At 38.0% G+C, this 26330-nt stretch overlaps 1 pseudogene; it reads right to left on the bottom strand.

Moving 5' to 3' along the window:
* Positions 1 to 1092: 1092 nt before the first annotated feature.
* LOC143601250 (GPI ethanolamine phosphate transferase 3-like) lies at positions 1093 to 25711 on the bottom strand (annotated as a pseudogene).
* Between the last annotated feature and the right edge of the window lie 619 nt (positions 25712 to 26330).

The raw sequence follows: 26330 nt of genomic DNA, 5'->3' as shown, positions 1-26330 counted from the left end.
GTTTGAAACTGAAAAAAATTGTTATAAAATGCCTATAATTTTATTTGTATTATAAATGCCTATAACTTTATTTGTATTACACCTTCTTTGTCGATATTACCAAATATGCAGATGCCCTTGCTTATAATTTTATAACCTATAAGGCATGAATTAGAAAAAAAACATGAATTAAGCCACACAAGTTTATTTTGTATTAGTTATGGATGGTTAATAATTTAATATCACTAAACTCACAATTTGAATAATTTGGTAAATTTTTTACTAATAGAAACTCTTGCAGCTGTTGATTCAGTAGAAAATTATGTTGAAACTAACACAACAATATACTTAGAAGCAGTTTGTTCACATTTTTCAGCTCTTTTGTTTTTTTTTTAAAAGTTTTGATGCGTTTTTTTATATGAATATTGCAATATAAAGAACCAGAATCATATAATAAGATAGTTAATGAGATTTAATTTTTCAAACCCGTGGTGTAATACACGGGTTTCTAACCTAGTGAATTATATAGTGACATAGCATATAATTTATAAAAACAAACGAGAAGTTGAGGAATAAGAAGTTAATGCAAATTCCTTTAAACATTCATTTTAGTTTCAAGAGGTTTAATTTATTTTTGAATCTTGAATTTAGACTATGATGACATGGTATCCACCAATGACTAACTCGAAATTAAGTGCAAAGTTAATTTCTTGGATTAGCTTAATAATTAGTATTATCGATCGGTAAATAGTCTCATCATCATTGACAAAATTGACTAGTAAAGATGTTAGTTTCGTTGGAGCAATGAAAATAAGTTTAGGTATACAACATTTGTTTTTATCTTTATCATTCAGGTTTAGGTTTTAGTGCGAATTTAGTCAATTTCACTAGTCAATTTATGTTAACTTGTTAAAAACAAGTAGGGGGACTATTTTGCGAGTAATGTTTCTTTGGTGGCTGTGGTGTTTGTATTAATGATTTAAAAACAACATTATCATGATAGCTTAAAGTGTACTTTTACATTCGTCACAAACACAAAATGCTAAAATAATTTCACTAGGAAAACCTATGAGACAACGGTGGTAGTTAGCCGTTAGTTGTGATTGTAACACCTCAATAAGACGGCAATGAGTACCTGAAGAGAAAAGGGGTTACAAGCCAAGAGAAAGATATATGGATTCCAAATGCGTGTGATGGAGCTTATAAAAGGTGTTTTGACTTGTCTACAAATGAAAGCCAAGCATCAAATTTGTTCACACAATCTCCAAAACTATTTGTATTCATATGATGATAAATAATAAAAAGACAAAGAAAGATTAATGAAATTAACTAACAATTTGTTTTACAAAAAATATTATAAGCTATGTTATGATAACACCATAAATTGATCTTTCTTACTGACCTATTCCGAACAAAGTATATGACAGAAGAAACACAAATTAATGCATTTGTCAATACAAGTCTTACAACATCAAAAACAAATTTTGGAGCAAACAATCCCCATACCTGCAGGCACACAGATTTGAAGCAGTTAAATAACTATGTAAACTTAACTATTGCGCAATAGTGACTTTCAAGTCAAAGTTATTGTTTACTAAAGTCAAAATGGAATTAGATTGTCACAAATTTAGCCCCATCGTTTTTAAATTGTTGCAATTTATTAGTTTACACTTTACAGTTATAGTAAAATGATTTGAAATTTTTTCATGAAATTATATCCAAATTGGCAAATTTATCCGTGTATCCTGAAAAGTCAAACAGATTTTAAATGTGAATTTATGACATGACACGGACCCAACATGAAATTCCCATGTTTTAGTTTAATCTAAAGAGGAGTTTCCAGTCGAACCCAATAACACATTTAGCTAAATGGATTAAGATCAAGTAGACTGAACCTCTTTGTCGTAACACATTTAAACTTGTTTTTTTTTGTGAATTTGTAATTTTTTAGTTTTCAAAACGAAAAGTTTTTTTCCAGGTTAAACAGGTTGTCTTGATGTCAACCACGAATATTCGTGCCATGTTTGGGATCACAAGTCTGACATGGTTTTCGGGCTTTTTTCGTGTTCCTGTTTGTGTCATATTTCAGGTTCGACCCGCCAAACCCAACGCTTTTAGCACCCCTAATTTAACCAACATACCATCAAATGCCGTCTTTGTATCATGACAGAGAGAACAGTGAATGCGGTTGTAACAGCCATGATAACCCCATATATCAGATAAACTTGTACTAGAAGGATTAAGGAACTATTACTAAACACCGGCTCAATAAAGATTAACTGAAAAAGATAAAAGTAATAAAAATAAAAACTTAACCTGAAATAACTGGATTAACGATTCCCTTGTCTGCCTAGTTTTGTTAGACATGCGTCTATATACAACGAGAAATGGAAGTCCAAGAGCTGGAAGAATGTGAGAAAAACCATATGTCTCGATTGTTAGAAGCATGGCTTGGGGTATTATAGTAAATTCATCAAACCTGAAAATATTGTAAAAAAAAGTCCTTTCAAGGATGATAGATACTAGATTAGGAAGTATAGAAAAGATGAAATCAAAAGTGTAAACTATATTGAATTGAAGAAGATGATCTCAAGGATCTATGATTGGGTAATTAACCACCGAAGTGGTCCAGGGCTATGCCTTCTCATGCTACTGCAATGAGCCTAACAACTATGTAATAACTCTTCTTACCCCCCCCCCCCCTAAATGACTATTGATTATTATTTATAGAAATAGAAATTACACTTACCCCCTCCCACAATTAAGATAGACTTTTAAGTAACAAACTAGAATAAGATCTCTATCAAAGGATGCTTAATCATCATCATCGTACTCAGTATATCTCACCAATAGCAAAGCCATGGTAGGGTTTGAGGAGGGTAAGATGTAGACAGCCTTACCTCCACCCCGTAGGAAGAGAGACTGCTTCCGGTGAGACCCCCGACTCGATAGTAGTTTTGCATCAAGCCTTGGACATAAGGCACATAGCACTCAATCATCAGGACACCGACTGATTGGTGCATGTACCCTTGTCTTTCGACTATCAACGCCATCACATGATGCCTGATTAACCTGCTGCCACTTTTAACGTTATTTTCACGATATTAGTAAAATAACGTTAAAATTAGTGCAATTTTACTTTTGCCCACCTGAGGGTTCACACATATATACATTATATGCGCGCACCACAGACAGGGCGTACAAGGCTGCTTAATGAAAAGAGAAATTGCAAGTAGGGGCGTAAAGATTGAGCTACTTGAGATCGGCTCGCTAAAAGCTCGAAACAATCCAAGCTTAAACGAGCCCGAGCCAAAATTGGAGTTCATTTAATAAACAAGATTGGCCCAGGATTCACATCCCGAGATTGACTAGGCTCGCGAGGCTATTATTTATATAAATATAATAATTTCATTCTATACATAAAGCCATGATAAACATAACTAAATTTTACACATACTTTTATATAGATGAACTATATTATAACTACGCATGAAATGATATATATTATGGGGAAAGTTAACATACAAGTTAAATTAACGTGTTAACTATGAGAATCAAGTAGTGTAATTATGTAATTACACTACACTATAATTACACTATGTTGTATATATAATTACACTACTTGATTCTCACATTTAGCACGTTAATTTAATTTGTATTTGATCCAAACCCTATATATTATATAGAAAAATAATTAAATATTTGAAAAATAATAAACGAGCCAAGTAGAACCTTGAAATACTATTAAAGAGTTGAACCCAAGCGTTAGGCATAGAGCTCGAAACAAGCCGACCTTGAGCGCGAGCTCTCGTAAATTAATCGAGCCGGGCTAGGATTTGGCTCGTTTACACCTCTATTATACGCCAATAATATTTCCAAGATAATAATACTCAAATTAAGTAATGGTTAACAAAAATAAAAGAAAATGGACTAATCCAATGAACGCAGCAACATACCGAAAGCCATCAGAAGCACACCTGCATACAGTAACAAGCTTCGGTCAGTTCTAGTAACTTATAGGTAGTAAAATGGGTGGGTTGTATAATGGGTTTTGGTCCAAACGCGCTGCTTTTGTTACAAGTCAAAATGGGTCGGGCTGGACAAGGTTGACCATCAAAGTTTTTTTCAACTTATTCTTATAGATAGCTAATAATGGCTACAGAAACTATCTTATTTTAAGATTGATCTCTTATGATAAAACAATATACTTTAGGAGACTTAAAACATATTCAACCCAATTGACCCGTTTCACTTTTAGCTAAAGTTGAGCATCAGAGCATGTGACCCGTTGGATAAACCATAACGGCATAACCCGAATCAGCAGTCCATAAATAACAGTAAACCAAATTTTTGTAAAAGTATGAATTCCACAACAGAATAACTTCTAAAAATCATAAAAAATACATAAATAATAAGTATTTTATATAATTGCTTGCTGCAAATGACCAGTGCGAAAGAAGAAACATGATGCTAAAAAGCTCCACTGTGCAACAGAAGAAGAATAACGAGCTAACAGACCAGTTGAACCGTTCTTATAATCCTGGTCCAGACCTTTCAACCTCGTTATCAGCCAGCCTGCATAATATAAGAAAAGTCAATTTAAAAGCAACTATTTTTATATGCCTAAAAAAACAACCAAATCCACTCTCATTTACAAGTAACTGGGCCAAAGTTTAACCCGAGGTACCTCCAATAACTGATGCCAAAGCAATCCAGGGTCCTTGTTTTCTGGACAATATAACAAGAGTGGAGCTCCAAACAGATAACATAGCAACTGCTTTCATTAATATTATTTCTTCCCACTTTGAACTTTTGTCTTCTTCAAATAACTGGAAAAACGCAAGGGACAATAGTTGTGCAATACCCGTAACATATATTGCACGAGGAATAAAGTTGCCTTTGATCCCATCAAATACGGGTGGTATCATATGTGATAAGCTACTACTTGCTAAAGTGACTTGCAATGCAACTAGAACATAGCTAAATATGCTTCCTATAACTACTTTCGGAAGACGGTTACAAGAGTTGCTTGATATGCTTTTGTAGAGTAGGAATGCTAATATGATCAAGGGTAGTATTGGAAATTAGTCAGCTGCATACGCCCATCTTTGAAACTCTGATTCTTTAGGGGAATCTTGCTTTGATAGACCGACTTCAATTACGTATCTTAAGATGAATATTAATAAAACAAGTGCAGCAGCCTGTAAACAACAAAAAGTCAACCCATGAGAATATATTCTGCATATATTACTTGATAAGCAAAAATTGGAGGTCGGAAATGGGTGGGCCGGGTAATAGGTCAAAACGGGTCTTTTTGTATGCGTCGTGTTGTGCTGTACCAGAAAAATTTTTCTACAAATTTTATTGATGAATAGTGCGTCAAATATGATTAAAAAAACTAATATCAATAATATGACTTAGAGGTTTTATGAATCTTATACGGTATAAAAGAAGGCTTTACGAAAGTTAGCGAACGAAAAATAGATGTACAAGTATAACTAGACTAAAATAGTTTTAAGGTAACGTGGAAAACAATGTGTTGAACCTAAAAGTTACTAAAACTAGACTAAGTTGTAATAGGCCAAAAAAACTTTAAATGGATATAAACGAATTTAAATGAACGAACAATAAATGTGTTCATGTTCCCATTCGTTTAACTAAATGAACAAATTTTTTTGTTCATGCTTGTTCGTTTATTAACCCAGAACTCAGATATTTGATTCATATCATTTTATTTTATTTTTTCTAATGGCTCTCTTCCTACCGCCTCTCTTGCCTAAAGAGGTCAGTCCACCGTGTGTCTGTCTTCCAGTTCCTTGACTCCCAAATCTTGGGTCATTGATTCTGCCCCCGCTTAGGTTAGCTGTGCTTCCTTAAATATCGGGTTGCCAAGAGTTGTTTCCGGAGGAAATGGGTTAATAAACGAACCAGCCACTAAAAGGTTTACTGAACGTTAAGTTCATTTACAGACCTGATTCAACCCATTTAACATGTTTCCAGCCAGTTTATTTGATTTTAAGCCAAGTTATATGAATTTAAGCTAATTTGTTGATTTTAAGCTAGTTTGATTTAGAGATAAAACATAAACCGTATTGACCCATGCACAAGTAAACGGTTCGGCATTGCCACCTAGCCCACCTCTAAAAATGTAGATAAATAAAATGAATAAAGGCCATATCTATTTGAGAATTCCTATGTCATATTGAATACTTACTTCAGATATCATCTTTTTTGTCATGATTGAATGGCGTAAGACCAGCATGCCAATAGAGGCCAAAAGAAAACTCGTCATTTTTCCTTCTTCCACTGTTTCAGAAAAAACGAGTCAACCATTGATCGAAGTAAGAGAACAAAAGTTGAAAATATAAAATCACAGTCAGGACTTACATACGTAACTATTCGACAAGAAGCTACATGCACGTGCGGCCACTATAATGCAACTAACAACCATCCCAAATGAAACAGTATTAACTTCATGGTAGTGAAAATCGGTTATGTACATGTCATCAACCCGCTTGATGACAAATAAATGAAAGAATATGGATGCCAATAATATGCTAAAACCAATACCCATCTTCCTTAGATCAAATTCTGTGAACTTAGTTCGTAACAGGTCAGCAACACTTGCCAGAAAATTAGAATATAAATCTATTTGCTTTTTCAGAGCATCAAATGATGACATGCCATCATGCAAGGAATCTGTTGACCAATTGACTGCCTGAGAATACATTTCTTGCACATGCTTTAAATCATCGATTGAGAATCCTATAACCGATGAATCTGTATAAACATCTATGTATTTCTTCACCTACATGTGAAGCTAAATATTAGGAAGAAGAACAAAAGATATTTATGGTATTCAAAACTTCAAGAATATTTGTCATGCTAACAATTTTAAAAATGTTCTTTACCTGCCAAGAATTGACACACGGTACTTTGTGATGGTCGGTTAATTTGTATATGTTTTAGTTCGTTTATTGTTTAGTTTTAACTGTTTACTCTAGAACTATCGATACTTCATACGTGTATTATTGGATTTCAGGTCACAGGCGTTAAAGTACTCAATATGGACCTGTTGTAGCACGGAATGAAGACCCGGGATGTCCAACACGCGAAACGAGAAGTTTAATGATGTTTGCTGGCGAGGAGACCCATCGCGATACGCGATGGGCTCGCTTGAAGACCCATAGCGTATCGCTATGGGGTTTAAAATAAGCTTTGACTTTCTGGTCCATCGCGATACGCGATGGACCATTGAAGACCCCATCGCGTATCGCGATGGGGGGTGCAGACGGGAAAACAAGGGTTAAATAATATCTTTCATGGAAAACAACCCCAACTCCGTTTTGACGACCAAGAGGCGATTCCAGCAGTCCAAGAAGGCGATTTCCACTATCCTAGCTCGTGTCAAGACCATACATATGGTTCCTATCATCCATATCGAAGATTCAATGATGTCTAGGCTCGGCTAATCTCCTAGAATCGCACCCGGGATGTATAGTTTGTAACCTTTTACAGTTTTTCTCATGTGATTATGAACACTTGTGTTTTGTTATTGATGATTAATATATGATTATTGATGTTTGGTATTTCTGAGTGTTCGGTCGGTTTAGGTTTACGTTGGACTGAACGATCTGTTACCAATTGCTAGATAATTAGTCATATAACTGTTTGGTTAGATTGAATACGATAAAACATACAATTAACCTTAACTGAGTCACACTGGCAAGGACTGTTTGATAACCAGTGCCGTGTGTAAAGTAATTGTTGATGTCTAAGGTTTTGTCTTATTGATCAGTTTTCAGTTAATCGTCAATAGTTAATCGGTTAGGTTGAATGAGATACTGTTGGTTGCTTACTTGAATTCCCGGGTGTGATTTGCTTTGTTAACTGTTTGAAATTCGTTTACTTGTTCATTACTTAGTTCTCTAAACTCACTTTAATTGCTTGTGTGATCAGCACTAAAAACCAGTCACTTTATAATTAGAAATCTGTTACACGAATACATTGACCACATACTCCTTGTGATACGATACCCCACTTGCTCTAACTATTTAGAATAATTAGGTTTTTGATTGACTCAAACGACGGTCATCAAAATGGTGCCGTTGCCGGGGAGTTAGTGCGCTTTTTGTTTTTCTTGTTATTTGATTTTCGTGTTTATTTTAATTTTGAGTTTTTTGTTTAAATTTTATTTTACCTTATTTTATTTGTATTTTTTCATTTTACGCGGGTTGTGTTAGTTGTGCAGATTACAGGTTTATGCGCACCCGCCATTTGGGACGACAATCTCCGTTAATTTACGAGCCCTAAATCGAGAGGTTAGCTCGGCAGAACCGAGTACAAAACAGAAATTCTGAGATGGAAGACCAAAACCGAAACCAGAACCAAAACGAAAACCAGAACCAAAACCAAAACCCACTCCCACAGAATAACCAGTTTCACCCAGAAAACATGCCTCCACCACCAATTTTCAATAACTAGAACGAGCAAAACAACCAAAATGCTCAAAACAACTCAGCTCGTGCTTCTAGAACCCGAAACCAAAATCGAAACCGAAACTTAAACCGAAACCTAAACCTCAACTTTGACCAAGCAGGACCATCGGCTCCAAACAATAACCCCAACCGCCGAGTTTGGATAAATATTGACGATGTTCAACCAAGTGTTCCGACTGAAGATGAGGATGAGGTTGAAGATAATAATGGAGATGAAGGTTTTCGGGCAGCTGATGATGAGGTAGATCGATGGGTTATGTGGAATCGGGTGGTTGAGCCCGAGAACGAGGTTGGTGACCAGAGATTGAGGGTGATAATAATTATGAAGATGAGGTGGAGGAGCCTGTTAAACGAAGACGGGCTGAAGCAGACAACAGAAACGGGAGAGGTCGAGAAAGGGTAAATCGGGCGGAACGGCCCGATAGAGTTCGTGGTATTCCAGTTAACTGGGGCGGTATGGGAAACCCCAGGGGGCATATGAGAAATTACATAGCCCCAGCTCATGGTGTTAACAGTCGGTTCAGACCGGCTATCTCAGACAGAGCATCCCCGTTGGTTCCACAGGAACGAGTGTCGGGATGGCAAACTTTCAGGTCCCGACCATCCTACATCAACATCGTTCCTCAGTTCAACGGGATGGCTTCGGAAGACCCGTATTCACACTTAACCGAGTTTTCGGCTATTTTCGGGTCTATTGGTGATGGTACGTTCGATCAGGATGAAGTCCGGTTGCGGTTATTCTAGTTCTCGTTAAAAGACAAAGCAAAATTATGGTTTAATTCGCTGCCGATGCATAGTATTAGAAATTGGGCCGAGATGCAACAAGTTTTCTTAAACGAGTTTTATTCACAGTCGAAGACTACCAAGCCCCGTTCCGACATTCGTCACTTTTCACAGTTACCTGGTGAGTTATTTCATGAAGCCTTTACCAGGTACAAAGACATGATCAGGAAATGCCCACATCACCAGATCGAACTGTGGGAACTGGTAAAGTGTTTCGTTGATGGTTTGACATACGAGGACCGAAAGCATCTTAAGGCCTCGTGTAATGATCAGTTGTTGAATCATCCCGAGGAAGATGATTGGGAATTTTTAGAATTTATGTATGAAGATTCCAAGGCAGAAGCAGCAGCTGAAAGACGAAGACGTGGTAATTCATCAAAATCCGTTAAGTCAGTCGCGAGTGAGTCCGCGAGAATTACTGAGTTGGAACGTGAACTGGCTGAGTTAAAAAAGGGTAAGAAGAGAGAGGTCGGGAAAGTTGGTGTTAAATTCCCGGTTTGTGAAGATTGTGGTGAACTCGGGCATAAGGTAGAAAATTGCCTCGAGTTTTATGATGACGAGGAAGATGATACCGAGGAGGTCAATTATACTTACGTGGATTCCAAAGGCCAAGGGTTCAATTCGAACATATATCACCCGGGCCTGAGGAACCACCCGAATTTTCGTTATGGGAACGCGTCTTCTCAGTTGAACCCGAACTTTTAGGGATCGAGCCAGAACAGATCGCAGGGTAATTACCGTCAGAGCGGTTATCAGCAGGGTTCGAGTAATCAGAATCGGGGGTATAACAGAGACGGTAACCAGGGCGGATATTCTTCGGGTAATCAGGAACAGAAGAAAGGTTCCTCGGGTAATTCGGATGAGTCAGTACACTCGAAGTTGGACGCGTTGTTGAAAGTCATGACTGATCATAAAACCGAAACGAAACAACAGTTCGAGTTACGGGATAAATCGTCAAAGGCAATGATGAAGCAAATTGGTCAGCTTGCTTCAGTAATGGCAAAATTACAAAAGAATGCGGGCCAACTTCTGAGCGACACCACAGTCAACCCGAATCATCACAGTTCAAGTTCGAAAAAGCACGTCAACCAGGTAAGTATTTTACGTAATGGTAAGAAATATGATAACCAGGTTGGGGGTCCACCACCATTGGTTGATGGGGTGGTGGAGGAAGTTGATGAAACCCTCGTCAGTGATGACTAGCCGGAACCGATTGAACTAAATAAACCTAATAAAAGTGAAACTAAAAATAACAAATCGGTTCCGAAGGATGACACTGTAACGATTCCGGCAAATCCAGGTATACCCTAGCCGGAATATACTATTTACGTGTTATTTAATATTGATTATATGAGTTATAGCACGTTTATACGAATATATATGGTTCACAGTATGAATCATACTCAATTATATAGTGAATCGTATTGGAATTACGATCAACCAATGATCGGTTATTGAAACCCGAACGGATCGGGAATTACGCTATAGACGAAATATATGATGTTTAGTAATGTTTACGAAGCATTAAGGCTTCGGGATAAGTGAATTATAGCACAGAAAAAAGGATTTCGATTTAATGATACGTCGGTACGTTAAACGGAACCTTTAATACCAAACCAAGCAAGAGATGATCAATCAAGCCGAAAAAGATGCATAATTATTATTAATATGATGTTTTAAGTCAATAAATGTCATGGTTTAAGTTTTTAAGTCGGTTTTATGTAAATTTTATTTTAACCCGAAAAACGACCATTTTAGACTCGTTTTAAGCCGAAGTACGCGTTTAAACGAGAGACGAACTGAACCAGACTATCCACAACATTATCCAGATTGCGTAATCTGGATATGTGGCCTAGAATTGATGAGAGGGCCCCACCCCCCCCACCCTAATAGGACCGATCGGTCCATATTATTATTATTATCATTCCATTTTTTCTTTTTCTAACAACAAAACTCTCTCAAACTCTCTCAAATCTTCAAACATCCATCCAATTTCTTGATCTCCAACCAAAGATTTGAAGGTATAAAACATGTTTTTAATGCTTGATTCTTGTTTCTAACTCTATAATCTTGAGAAAAGGAAGTTTCATGTGAAAAATGGGTGAAAACCCGAGATGGAACCGATTCTCGTGTGATCAAGGGATGTATACAAGTTATACAAAGGATCTTGATCCAAGTGATGAGTTAAAAGTGTTTAGAACGAAATTTTACGGTTGAAATCGTGTAAAATGAGTTTTCCATGTGAAAGACGGGTAAAAGTCCGAGATGAAACCGACTCTTGCATGATCAAGAGATGTATACATGTTATACAAGGGATCTTGGTCCAAGAAATGAGTAAAAAGAGTCGAGAACGGATTTTTACGGTTAAAACCTTTGTTTTTACATAAAAACCGACACTATGAAAGAAATGGTTTGATTGTTGGTATAGTTTGCTTGGTATAGTGTTATTGTGCTTGTAAGTGTTGTATCTAGCGGCTAGCAAAGGCTAGAAACCAAGATCTTTGCGATCTAAAGCTAGAAAACACAAGATAGTTCGGTTTTCGTGTGTATATGAAATTTGGACAGATTGTAGCACGCTTAGAGTCGGGTCACGAAATTTCACAGAGATGATCTACACATGAAAATATGAGATCTGTGAATTTTTGGTAATTTTTGGATAAAAGATGAATATTTGGTGAATTTAATGCTCGGTTTTGGCCAAAAATAGTGAAAAATAGCTAAACATGATGAAAAATTCTGGAAAATTTAAGATAAGTTTTTTATAACATATAAAAGTCACCCACAAAATTTGAGCTCAGTTGGAAAAGTCTAAGTAGGCTTTTCGGTGAAACGAGTTCTAGGGCTTTCTAGCTCGGTTTTGGGTGAAAATGGCTTGAAAAATGAGTTTTAAATTCTGGAAAAATTCCAGGGAGTTATGAGGATGGCAAGGATCATCCCAGAAAAATTTGGGATTTTTTCTAAAGTGTTTTGGTATTTTTGACATATTTAGTGTATTAAAAAGGTTTGAAAATAGATAAATAAATGTAAATTTAGGAAAATAAATCTGGAAAATTTTGTAAAATTTTCTTTCTGTCAAAATAAGTTTTGTGCTAAATTTCAAGACCCGAGACTAAACGGGTAATTATTTGTGCTAAAATGAACATAAAAACAAATATTTAAAGCTTAAAACGTGTAAACCTGCAAAACTCGCATAAGCGAGCTGACTGGTATATAAAAAACCTAAAAATGGACCATTTTCATAAAACTAAGTAAATTAAGTAAAAATAAATCATCCGAAAATAATTCGGATGATTTGGGTAATTTTACCCGATTTTACTGTTTCCGGCACCTAAATGACGGAAACGGGCCCCGCGGCCAAACGGGGTGTCAAACCGAGCTATAATTTCATCACTTTAACTAAATTAACAGTCAAACACCATTTTTGGGTCGGGTGTGACCAAACTCATTTTTTGAAACTTAATAAACGGATAACCGTGCTAGGCACGCGAATCGAAGAAAACATAAAAATGATAATTTTGACTGTCAAACTCTAAGCAATGTTACAATCTGAGTCCTTAGAAGTGTCACGGGGTTAACATTGTCCCCGGATCGAGTACAGTACTGGATTAACAATGTCCCCAGATGTATCGATTAATAAGTATTTAAGATATGGGAATTATATAGTAACGACTAGATATTATATTACAGATCCAGGTACGTAGCTGTTCATTGTATTACCCACAGACTCACAAAAAGGTGAGTTTTCACGAGCCCCTTTTAATGAACTGTTTTTAAATATATTTTCCCGGGGCGGAAAACATGTCTTATTTAAAGTATTTAAGTACATACCGATCGTATGGAAATACTTGTATATTTATATATATATGGTTTGATGCACAGAATATATAAATTGTTTATCAGGTGTTATTGTTCTGGGGTAACATAGTTCCCAGGGGTTGTTATTGTTCTGGGGTAACATAGTTCCCAGGGGTTATTATTGTTCTGGGGTAACATAGTTCCCAGGTGTTATTATTGTTCTGGGGTAACATAGTTCCCAGGGGTATTTATTGTTCTGGGGTAACATAGTTCCCAGGGGTTATTATTGTTCTGGGGTAACGTAGTTCCCAGAGGTTATTATTGTCCTGGGGTAACATAGTTCCCAGAAGATTAATGGAAATGTTTTGGGGTAACATAGTTCCCAGCATGATTATATTGCTAATAAATGATTATTAAAATGATTTGTCAGTGTTTATTTAAAATAGTGAAACTCACCAACTATTTGTAGTTGACCCGTTTTCTTTACATGTTTTCTAGGTATGCCCAAGTTGGAATGATTGATATGTGCTTAACTATCTGTGCTACCTGTTGGAAGCTTGCTGCTCTATGTTTTGTAATGAATTTATTAATGTCTTATCGGTAAAATATGTGTGTAACACCTAGACAGTAACGAAACTCGCAACAATGTAATATGTTATAAATTAATGTAGTGGTATTTTCTTTATAAGCAATGCTGTTGATATCAGATGTGTCTGTTGCATCCCGTGTACGTTTCCGCTGCGGTTACGGGGTGTTACAGACACCAACAACTCTAAGGATAAGGAAAAGGTGAAAACCGTTCCATATCCCGATGCTTTGTTGGCGCCATCAAAGGCGAAGACGACATCAAAACGAGGCCTGCAACAAGAAGAAATGTGGGAAACGTTTAAACAAGTCAAAATTAACATCCCTCTTTTAGATGCCATAAAAAAAATTCCCGCCTATGCTAAGTATTTGAAGGAATTGTGCACACAGAAAAGGAGTCATAAGATTCCTAAACAGATTGATTTTACCAATAATGTGAGTGCAATTCTTTCGGGCGCTCTTCCGCCCAAGCTACAAGATCCGGGAACGCCCATTATACCCATTCAAGTGGGTGATTTTAAAACGACTCGGGCGCTTCTAGATCTTAGAGCTAGCATCAGTGTTCTCCCGGGCAGTTTATACGATCAGTACGATTTTGGCCCGCTTCATGCGGGTGCCACCACGGTTGTCTTGGCTGACCAGACACCGAAACTGCCCCGAGGAGTATTGACTGACGTTATCGTCAACGTGGAAGACTTTTACTTTCCAGTTGACCTTTTGGTCCTCGATTATGTTTCGGGTGAGAGGACCAAACAGCCCACGGTTATCCTCGGTAGACCATTTTTGGCTACCGCAAATGCCAACATTAATTGTAGAAATGGTACTGTTGACATGGCATTCGGTAACCTTAAGTTGAGAATTAATGTTTTCACACGTGGAAATAATTCTCGGGTCGATGACGAGTGCTTCATGGCTGATGTCATTGACGAGTGCATCCCGCTATATGACTCTGTCGTCAGCTCAGATGGCACAGCGGAGACGTGTTTTTTGTTTGACAGGTTACAGGTGGAAACATACTAGTTGCTGAAGAGGAGGAAAGACAAATGGAGATCGCAGCTATGAGAGGAGACTGTCCACCATGGTCAGTTCAGGTGGAACCGCTTCCAGAGGTGCATGATGAGTATCTTTTCAGATATGGTGGGGGAGTCTTTGGAAATTTTCATGGATGATTTTTCAATTTTCGGCACATCTTTCGAGTCATGTTTAAACCAACTCGAAAATTTTTTGAAAAGATGTGTCGAAACGAACTTGGTTCTTAGTTGGGAAAAGAGCCATTTTATGGTCCAAGAGGGAATTGTATTGGGCCATGTCGTTTCGAGTCGGGGGATCGAGGTGGACCGGGCTAAAATCCAAGTCATTTCTACTCTACCTCATCCCACCAATGTCAAAGGCATTAGATCATTTCTGGGTTATTAAGGGTTTTAGTGACATTACCAAACCCTTATGTAATTTATTGCTTAAGGATGCCCCGTTTGACTTCAATGATGAATGTGCTAAGGCTTTTGACATTTTGAAATTGAAATTAGTTGAAGCCCCGATCTTGCAATCACCCGATTGGAGTTTACCTTTTGAAATAATGTGTGATGCAAGTGATTATGCGGTCGGGGATGTTTTGGGTCAACGGGTTGACAAGAAACCCGTTGCTATATACTATGCAAGTAAAACCCTCTCGGATGTTCAATTAAATTATACCACAACCGAGAAGGAGTTACTAGCAGTAGTATATGCTCTAGATAAATTCCGGTCTTATATTTGGGGTAGTAAAGTTATTATATATTCTGACCATTATGCTGTCAGGTACCTCATGGATAAAGAGGATGCAAAACCGAGGCTTATCAGATGGGTTTTGCTATTGCAGGAATTTGATCTAGAGTTTCGGGACAATAAAGGGAGTGAAAATGTTGTTGCAGATCACTTGTCCCGAATTATGGTGGAAAATGGGAACACTGATGGGCCCATTAACGAGTCTTTCCCGGATGAGCATATCCTGGCAGTTTCACAAAATCCTTGGTTTGCTCATATTGTTAATTTTAAAGTTGCAGGTGATTTACCAGAGCATTGGCCAAGGAGAAAGAAGAAACAGTTGATGTCCCAAGCTGAACAGTACATCTGGGACGATCCGGATTTGTTTAAAATTGGTGCAGATCAGATGATCAGACGATGCATACCCGAGGAGGATGTCAGATCAGTGTTGGTACACGTGCATTCGTCTGCGTGTGGTGGTCATTTCAGTGGCCAGAAAACCGCTCGAAAAGTTTTAACGAGTGGTTCCTTTTGGCCTTCATTGTTTAAGGATGCTCACGAGTTCGCGACACATTGTTTAAAGTGTCAACAACTCGGGAGTATTTCTAAGCGGGACGAGATGCCCTTGAACCCGATCCTAGTTGTTGACATTTTTGATGTCTAGGGGATCAATTTCATGGGCCTGTTTCCGAATTCACACGGTAATTTGTATATCCTAGTGGCTGTCGATTACGTTTCTAAATGGGTTGAAGCGATAGCCACCAGGACAAATGATCACACAATCATTTGCAATTTTGTTCAAAGTAATATTTTTTCGAGATTTGGAGTTCCCCGAACCATCATAAGTGATGGGGGATCTCATTTTAGGAATTTTAAATTCGGAAAATTGCTTAAACGATACGGTGTTGATCATAGGATTGCAACTCCTTAACATCCACAAACGAGTGGACAAGTTGAGGTTTCCAAAAGGCAAATAAAACAGATTTTACAAAAAACTGTTCGGACGGACCGAAAGGATTGGTAAACCAAGTTGACCGATGCCTTATGGGCCTACCGAACCGCTTATAAAACGCCAATTGGAACCACTTCTTATAGACTTGTGTATGGAAAGGATTGCCATTTACCGGTTGAAATTGCACAAAGAGCGTTTTGGGCTACTAAACAGGTCAATATGGATTATGATGATGCAGGTAAAGCGAGAAAATTGGCTTTGTGCGAGATCGAGGAGTTGAGAGACGAGGCATACGATTGCGCGTCCGCTTACAAGGCGAAAATGAAGAAAGTTCATGATGCTAATATCCGGTTGAAGAATTTTGAAGTTTGTCAACCAGTGTGGTTGTACAACACGAGGATGAAGCTCTTCCCGGGTAAGTTGAAAAGTAAGTGGATAGGCCCGTATTTGATTGTAAGAATCGGAAATCATGGTCAATATGAGATTGAAGATTTTGATGATCATTTGAGGCAAGTGGTAAATGGCTATAGACTGAAGCCATATTTGGAGATGAAGGACATACACGAGCTTGATGAGGAATCGGTGAATTTTATATTGACTTCACCGGTTTATGAAGATAACTGAGTTCGAAGCACTGTCGAGCTGTAGACTTTAAATTCAGGGCTTACGGGAGGCAACCCGAGGTTTGTAAGTATCTGTCCAGTTTGTTTTATTTTTATTGAGTCTTGTACTATTTGTCGTCTCGAGTATTGTGTAGTAAATGCCAAGTGTGGGGAGCTCGTTGAAGAGTTGGTGAATTGAGAGTTTGGTAAGCGTTGATTTGAGTGCACGTCTTTCCAGGTATGTAAAAGTGTTTTAAATATTAGAACGTGTTCAGGGGTGATGCTGGGATGTCGAAAGCTGCATTTTTATAAAAATTAATTCGCTGTAACATAGCCCATTGCGATACGCGATGGGTTATTATTACCTCCATCGCGTATCGCGATGGAGGTAGGAATCTTCTGGCTAGTGACGTCATCACGTATCGCGATGTCGTCACAATCTACCCATCGCGATACGCGATGTGGTGAAACCCTAATTAAAAACTATTTGGCGATACGCGATGGGTCGGTTTTTGACCCGATTGATTTATACTTAAACTTATTCTTTTCTTTCTTTTTCTTCTTCCTTCTCCCGTCTTCTCTCCTTCCCTCTTTCTTCTTCTCCGGCGAGTTTATCACAGCCACCACTCACCACCACCATCCAACCACCGTCATCATCACTCATCCATCCACCACTCAATCACCACCGCACCCACCACTTTCTCACAGTCACCACGCTCCACTACTGCCCTACCACCATCACCGTCCACACACCAACACCACCGTCACCTCGCTGCCATCTACCTCCTTCACAATCAACCACACCACCATCACCACCTTACACCACCACCACTTCTACCCTACCACGACCATTCACAGTCACCACCTAACTCCGACCACCCTCACCACTGCTGTCATCCACCGCTCCAAGCCGTCCGCAGTACCGCTGCCTTCGTCATCTATTTTGCTTTCAATCTGTATTCCCGACATTGAGGTACGTGTTTCGGTTATTCAATTTGTCGGATAGCTGTGTAAGTTGATATGGGTTGTCGAGATTAGGTTGTTGTGTTAGTTTGTTAAATTAGGTGGCGGGATTTTCGGGACGATATGGTACTTAAGCCCATGGTTGAGTTAACGGGTTATGGTAGTTCGGGACATTGGTGCGGTTATTATTTCTTAATTTTGGGATTATGGTTGACGGGTTGGTTATTCGGGTGATTAATCAAGATTGTTCAATGTGACGAGTCTGGTTTTTGATGTTCACAGTTAAAAATCATTATTTTTATTATAAAATTAATGATAGTGTCGGTCTGATATTAAACGATTTATGTGAACATTATTAAAATGTCAAAACACGAATCGACATATCTTTGGTGTGCTTTGCACGATTTTCGAGATAGTTTGTAAGTTTGTGTTTTAGCTAGTTCGAGTCGCTGATTTTGTTTTGTTCGGTTTAGTTGTGTGTGGTTAATCGAGTTGTGTCGAGTCTAGGGAACACCTTGATAAGTTGATTTAATGCTTTTGAATTGAAAATAGATTATCCGCCCGTACTCAATCTCCATTCGGGCGGGTTAATCTGGTTGTTAGAAATACGCACAGGGTGTCCCCGAATTTTTCGTTTTTTTTATTTTTAATATTTAGTTAATATTTTAATATTATTTAATTTTGTGGGACAACCGCGACCGAAATGCTATACGGTTGTCACCACAGTGACCGTTGACATATCTACCTTACATGTTTTGATTTTGCAGATATGTTTGTGGCATCAACGTCTTCGAAGCGCAAGAGACAGAGGACTGGGCCCCGCACCATACGTTACGATGGTGACGAGGTGCCGATTATCGAGGGCGTTGAGCGAGCGGATATCGTGGGCGATGGACACCGCATGCCTCATCAGGTGCTTAAATTTTATGATCAGTCCGAGGAGTACACCAGGTACACGCGGATGAGAGGTATGCAGCTTTTGCGTAAGAGGACGTTTAATTGCGATTTATTGGGTACTCTGGAGGCAGATACCACACTCCATGGATTGATGTCGGATCGGTGGCAGGCAGTACTCGAGTGTGACTCGACTTCCTATGTCGAGCTCACACGCGAGTTTTACTCGACATTCTCATACACCGCCCGTGATTTCGACGAGCCGCATGCCGTGTCGTTCTCACTCAGACGACATGTGTATGAGATGTCGGTCCTTGATTTCGCTGTGGCGACGAGCTTCTACACGTGGGAGGATGTTCAGACTCCCGCGTTCTTACAGAGCTTTTGCGGATACATGACACATCAGCAGTAGGGTCTACAGTTTTGGCTCAATGAGCCTGATCAGGCTCAGTTTTGAGGGCAGATCGCGGACGAGGCCCATTCGAGTTTTGTGGTGGCATCTGCTATCAGGAACCCGTCCACCGATACTTACATCGTATCGTTGCTTACACTATCGTTGGTCGTCATTCAGGCCGCGATAAGTGTAGCAACTTCGATTTATTGTGCCTCCTGTCCATGATCAACAGCAGGGAGGCCAACATCGCGATGCTGCTCCTTACATCATTCGCACGAGTCCAGAGTATACATGGTGCATCGGCCCAGTTAGCATTGGGGCCGTATATTACCAAGATTGCAGAGAGATTGGGTGTATTTGATAGATATCCGGTAGATTACTTCACTCTGGGCCCGGCTACAGAGCCATTTCCGTTGGCAGACACTCAGAGGATCGGGATATGTACTTATGACGATCCACCGGTACTCATCCCAGTCCGACAAGGACCACAGGTACCACCACCAGAGGGTACTACAGCTAACGTGGCCATCTAGCGGGGGATTCCGACTCATCGTCAGCACATTCGGGTCCCGCGCATTGACCGGCCTCAGCAGCAGCATCCGCTGAGACAGGCATCGGCATCATCATCTTCACAGCCGCAGCAGCCAGTCACACTACAGATGATATATCAGTTGGAGATTCAGCAGGAGCAGCTGGCGCAGCGAGAGGAGACGCGGGCCCAAGGGGCCCGTTATGATTACTACTTTCGATTGTTATTTACTACTTTGCATGTACCGCTCCCAGACTCTTTGACTATTATGGAGGAGCAGCCTGTGGACCCGCAGGACGAGGCAGCTGATGATCCACCACCACCGTAGCTTTCTGGTTTCCCTTTTTCACTTTATTTTGTTTTTATTAGTATCATGGTCTGTATTATATTATATTATATTTTGGGGATTCATGTATGGGTAACTGGTTGGGCGTTATATTTATATATCTTTTATTTGCTGCTGTATTTGATTTAATTGTATATTTTGCTGTAATCGAACTTTGTGGGTGTAGTTCACTATAAACCCTCACGAGACCCCACTCGTCCTCCTGGGTTACTGGGGGTTTACAGGGCTTGTTGCATACGCTTAATGCAATCGTGATTCCTACGAAAGTGAGTTAGGTCTTTTAACGTTTTTAAGTAATTTAACAGAATTTATTATGAAACGAATTAATTTGGCTCGGTAATTTTTTTAATAAAATTAACAAGTTTTTATTTTCATAACTCTTAAAAGACCTATGTCTTACACTTGTGAGAAGCTTGCTTCTACACATCTCGAGATTTTGCAGGTTCGATTGTCAGTTTGGTAATTGGATGAGATGAGAGTATACGAGTGTTATGAGAGTTCACGAGCCGACTGGTCCTTCTCTAGTCACGTTGATATCAGGTGATTTCAGTTTCATAATTTATTTTGTTTTTATTACTTTAAACGTTAAAAGTGTAATTGTATAATTGTTAGTAGAACCGCCACACATGAGCCCCGAAATAGTCAAAAAGTCAATTTCAACTTCGTCCCTCAAATATTCATTAATTATTTTATCATTTTTAACTTTGAGGACAATGTTAAGTGTTCTTACATTGAGGACAATGTAAACCTCAAGTGTGGGGATTGGGGAAATTTGAAAAGTTTTAGCCCGAGGTACCTCGAAGAGTGTTCAGAAACCAAAGTTGTTAACTGTTAATTATTGCCATTAATGCCAAGTCATAGGTTTCTGGCTATGGTTGGTTTTTCAGCTTCTCATTAGTCTTACTCACAAATGTTTTTATAACGAGAAGTTGAAAATGGGGTGGTTTAGGCGGGGATAACGAGTCATGGGGACATGTACACATGTTTATATCGTCAACCCTATTCCTCCGGTACGTGTGTGAGTTGACCCAAGTATATATAATACATATATAATATATAGTACACACATATCATTTGAGTGCTTTCACTGATGTTCATGGATTACGGGATCGTAGTTGGCAAAATGCAAAAGTGATAGAGGCAACTAGGTTGAGCCTCGTCTGGATGAGCGTGAGTGTGGGTACTGGGGGGTTGAGGCCTCATACATTATACATATGAGGATGGTTTATGTGAGGGGCGGGGGGTTGGGTCCCTTAGAAAACATTTTTTGGACTTATTTTTCGTTTGTTTAACCCTGTCATTATGTTACGAGACGATCCGGCTTACTAGGTTTATTTGTAACTGTATTTGTTTTTGTTTTTGTTCTTGTATTTGTATATGTTCCATTGTTAAGCATCACGTTATTATGCTTAAAACTTGGAAAAAAAGAGACAAAAAGATGTCTGTTTATATTCAGTTATGTATTCTGTAGTTCGTTAAAGTTCGTTTATGTTAAAAAAATTGTGAAATAGTATATTGTTAGTTTGCTTATTTAGATGAATATAACCAGTCAGTTAGTTGTACAGTAGTTTTGTTTATTTAGATGTTTTGTAATAAGTCGGGTCAGATCGTTTGAGCTACTTAAATATTTCCCTTCCATACCCTTACACCTGGCCCCGTTACAACCCTTTAAAGACCTCTTGATTTGCATTTGTGCCAAAGCAGCTTGATGGATGAATATGTACTTTTGAGTGATACTGAGAGCTGAGTGATACTGACACATCTTTTGCTAGTCCGTATATTAAACCGAGAGCAGAGATGTAATATTACGAGGGGTATGAGCATGTGTGCCTTAACCGGAAACAAAGTACACTTGTCTGAGGGGCTCTATTGTTTTTATAGTAGTTAACAGTATTTGTGAAATGTCAATCTAAAAACAGTGTCAGTCTGGGAAACTGGGTATTACCTTAAACCTTACTAGTATTAATGGCGATAATCTACATACCTATGATGGAGGTCGATGTTTGCTTTAGAGTTTTGCTTGAGGGCAAGCAAAAGATAAGTGTGGGGATGTGATGGTCGGTTAATTTGTATATGTTTTAGTTCGTTTATTGTTTAGTTTTAACTGTTTATTCTAGAACTATCGATACTTCATACGTGTATTATTGGATTTCAGGTCACAGGCGTTAAAGTACTCAATATGGACCTGTTGTTGCACGGAATGAAGACCCGGGATGTCCAACACGCGAAACGAGAAGTTTAATGATGTTTGCTGGTGAGGAGACCCATCGCGATACGTGATGGGATCACTTGAAGACCCATAGCGTATCACTATGGGGTTTAAAATAAGCTTTGACTTTCTGGTCCATCGCGATACGCGATGGACCATTGAAGACCCCATCGCGTATCGCGATGGGGGGTGCAGACGGGAAAACTAGGGTTAAATAATATCTTTCATGGAAAACAACCCCAACTCCGTTTTGACGACCAAGAGGCGATTCCAGCAGTCCAAGAAGGCGATTTCCACTATCCTAGCTCGTGTCAAGACCATACATATGGTTCCTATCATCCATATCGAAGATTCAATGATGTCTAGGCTCGGCTAATCTCCTAGAATCGCACCCGGGATGTATAGTTTGTAACCTTTTACAGTTTTTCTCATGTGATTATGAATACTTGTGTTTTGTTATTGATGATTAATATATGATTATTGATGTTTGGTATTTCTGAGTGTTCGGTCGGTTTAGGTTTACGTTGGTCTGAACGATCTGTTACCAGTTGCTAGATAATTAGTCATATAACTGTTTGGTTAGATTGAATACGATAAAACATACAATTACCCTTAACTAAGTCACACTGGCAAGGACTGTTTGATAACCAGTGTCGTGTGTAAAGTAATTGTTGATGTCTAAGGTTTTGTCTGATTGATCAGTTTTCAGTTAATCGTTAATAGTTAATCAGTTAGGTTGAATGAGATACCGTTGGTTGCTTACTTGAATTCCCGGGTGTGATTTGCTTTGTTAACTGTTTGAAATTCGTTTACTTGTTCATTGCTTAGTTCTCTAAACTCACTTTAATTGCTTGTGTGATCAGCACTAAAAACCAGTCACTTCATAATTAGAAATCTGTTACACGAATACATTGACCACATACTCCTTGTGATACGATACCCTACTTGCTATAACTATTTAGAATAATTAGGTTTTTGATTGACTCGAACGACGGTCATCACTTTGGCATAATTATGCATCCATTTTTCCATTTTTAATTGACTGTTGTTACTGATCATATCATAGCTTTCAAGATTCCATGTACGAGTAACTAAAGCATACAACATTGGATTGACTCGACCGATGCTGTCAACAAAAATCAGTAGTGTGTCATACATTTCAAAATAAAAAGTTGAGGTTACAATAAATGTACTTTTAAGTACAAAAGTAATGGATAACATAACACACCTTCCGAAAGGAAACGAGATTCCAAGCAATGCCGATACTGTTGCTGCAAAATCAAGCTGCAGATGAACTTAAGTGAGATTTCAACACAACTAAAACACAAAATCATTAACACGCGCGCGCACACACACACACAATAGACTACTAGACCTGTTCAATAGAACTAATGCACAAATTTCTTCCATCCTGTGAATACAATAAGAAGATTAGTACTAACATTTGGGATAAAAAATAATAATCAGAATTAAAATCATTAATTATCAAACAAATAATATTTTAATAATTTATAAAATAGCGTACACATACCAGATCAAGTTTACAAGATGAGGTGTCAAACTTTGATGGAATAGGAAATGAAGGCTTTTTCATGCTCATTGCAAAGATTGATGTTTGAACCTGCATTATGTCACTACTTAGCTTGACATGAAACTACATTTTTCTAGCATACTGAGATTAAGAGTATGCTGAGTAGATACCTCTTCAGGGGACCCACCACCATGATCACCATTTACTGTTTGTCCATTACACCCATAACAAGAAGTAAAGTATTTTCATGCAGATTGCCTTTACCAGACTGACTTTGTAGCACTTCAACAACTTTCTGAAGTAGAATGTCGGCATCAAATATCAAATTTATCATCATAAAATATAACTAATAATAAATTGAGGGATAATTTCATAAATTCCTTCATAACTTGGTGTAATATCAACTTTACCCAACATAAATAATATAACAAATATAACCATTTTTAGATTTATGACATTTCTGCCCTTCTCTTAAAACTTGCACTAGAACATGAGAGTTTGGAGTGCAAAGATAAGGGTATATTGGTCAATTGGTTATATTACAAAGTGTATTCAATGGAATAGGTAATATGAAATTTGAAGTATTTTGGATGTGTATATCTGATATTAACTTTTATGGTTGTGAAAATATGATATTCAGCAAGTTTTCAGGAGTGTATATGTAATTGGTCTATAATTTCATGTAACCTGATTTGCGGGACAAACCTCTAATTGTTCATTATATTGCTGTAGTTTATCAATCATTTGAACTGAATCCAAACCAAACATATGACCAACATGATCCTAAACGAATAAAGCAAATCTACACCATATATAATTACAGATACTTTTACAGACTTTAAAAAACATAATAAAACCTTTTGAGATACATACCACACCAAGAAAATGTGCTATAAGAACATCCCAATCATCATCATACAAGGTTGGAACTAGGTGACTGATGCAACCATTATCCACCTGCCAAACAAATCTCGAATAATCAAATGCAGTAAGTCTTTAAAACTATGTATATAAAATAAAGGGTACCGTATTAAGATCTTTAACAAAAAAAGAGGGGTAGGGATATAGGACTTGTTAAAGTGATGAGGAAACAACTATGTCCATGTATCATCTCCCATCATCACTACTCGTTTTCCATTATGAACAAGCTGCAAACACAAAGATAAATGAAAGTATATAAAGATCAAATTCTTAATATCTCCTCAAATTCCTAACGGAATCAAACCTCATGTATGAGATTGTCTTCCATAATTGCTGGGGCACAAAAGCTATTCCCTATATCAATAAAAGTCGGAAGTCCACCTGTTGTCAAACCCTGCATAATAATTATTTATTTATCCCAATTAAAATTATATCACCCCCGAAACCTAAATTGTGAGCTATGATTAACCTTCAAACGCTGCAAACTTGTTGTAGGTGGATCGGCAATCACTTTAAAGATTCAAACCTGATTTTAATTCTGATTCTGATGCAAGTTTATGTAGCACTTGCAGCTTGTCCATCCATGGTTTCTTCTCTGTAAGATTGACAGAAAACTTTACCTCTAAAGGTCATAGTTTGTTAAAATCAGTAAAAGGTTACCTTGGAAGAAAGTACCGGGAGCAACAAAATCAATCTAAAGAATCAAAATCAAAACACATGATAAGTAGTAGTAGTAGTAGTAGTAGTAATAATAATAATATATGTATGTATATACCTCAGAGCATCTAGAACGATGATAATGAGAAGACGAACAACAGCAGGTTTAGTCCAACAAGTATGAACATGCCCACAAGGAGATTGAGATACATCTGAACAGTGACTGTAGTGAGGGAGTTCGGTTCGTGTGAGAAGAAAGCCGTTGATGAAAAGGAGTATCGCAATACAGTTAATGACTAATATGGACAAGAACAAGCCTGATCTCCCCATTTTTGTATTTTCAATACTAAATACGCTCCTCTTTTATAAACCATGAATTGTTACACCCATTCCTCAAGGAAAAAAAACCTTATTAAGTTCCTTCATCTCCTGAATTATGTGTATGTATATAGTAAAGGATATAAGTATATGGTTATATGTTGTATGGAATGTATGTATGGTCGTATGGTTGTATATAGTAGGGACCATACCCTAATAATATCTGAGAAAGTAGGGACCAGACCCTAATAATATTTGAGTAGGTAGGGATCAGTCCCTAATAATTTCTGAGAATGCAGGGACCAGATCCTAACAATATCTGAGAATAGAGGGACCAAACCCTAATAATATATGAGAAAGTAGGGTAGTGTCACACCCCGACCAAAGGCGGTGGAACATGCCGGGATGCGACGGATTGCCCATGACACTATTTAAAGCGACAATATTTAACAAACTCATTTAATTACAAAACATCAAAATGTCACATAATATACTTGTTCATAAGATAACAAAATATAGCAAATCAAATATTGTTCATTTTACTAATATCCTAAAGGTCTTGACAACGTTTCCTTCACCATCTCGAATCAACCTAAATGCGAACCTGTAACATTGCATAAAATAAAGTTTG

Source organism: Bidens hawaiensis, unplaced genomic scaffold (assembly GCF_021521415.1).
Source record: "Bidens hawaiensis isolate Kalapana, Puna unplaced genomic scaffold, B.hawaiensis_p1.1 tig00055978_1, whole genome shotgun sequence".
Classification (NCBI taxonomy): Eukaryota; Viridiplantae; Streptophyta; class Magnoliopsida; order Asterales; family Asteraceae; genus Bidens; species Bidens hawaiensis.
This window is presented reverse-complemented; position numbering and strand designations above follow the sequence as displayed.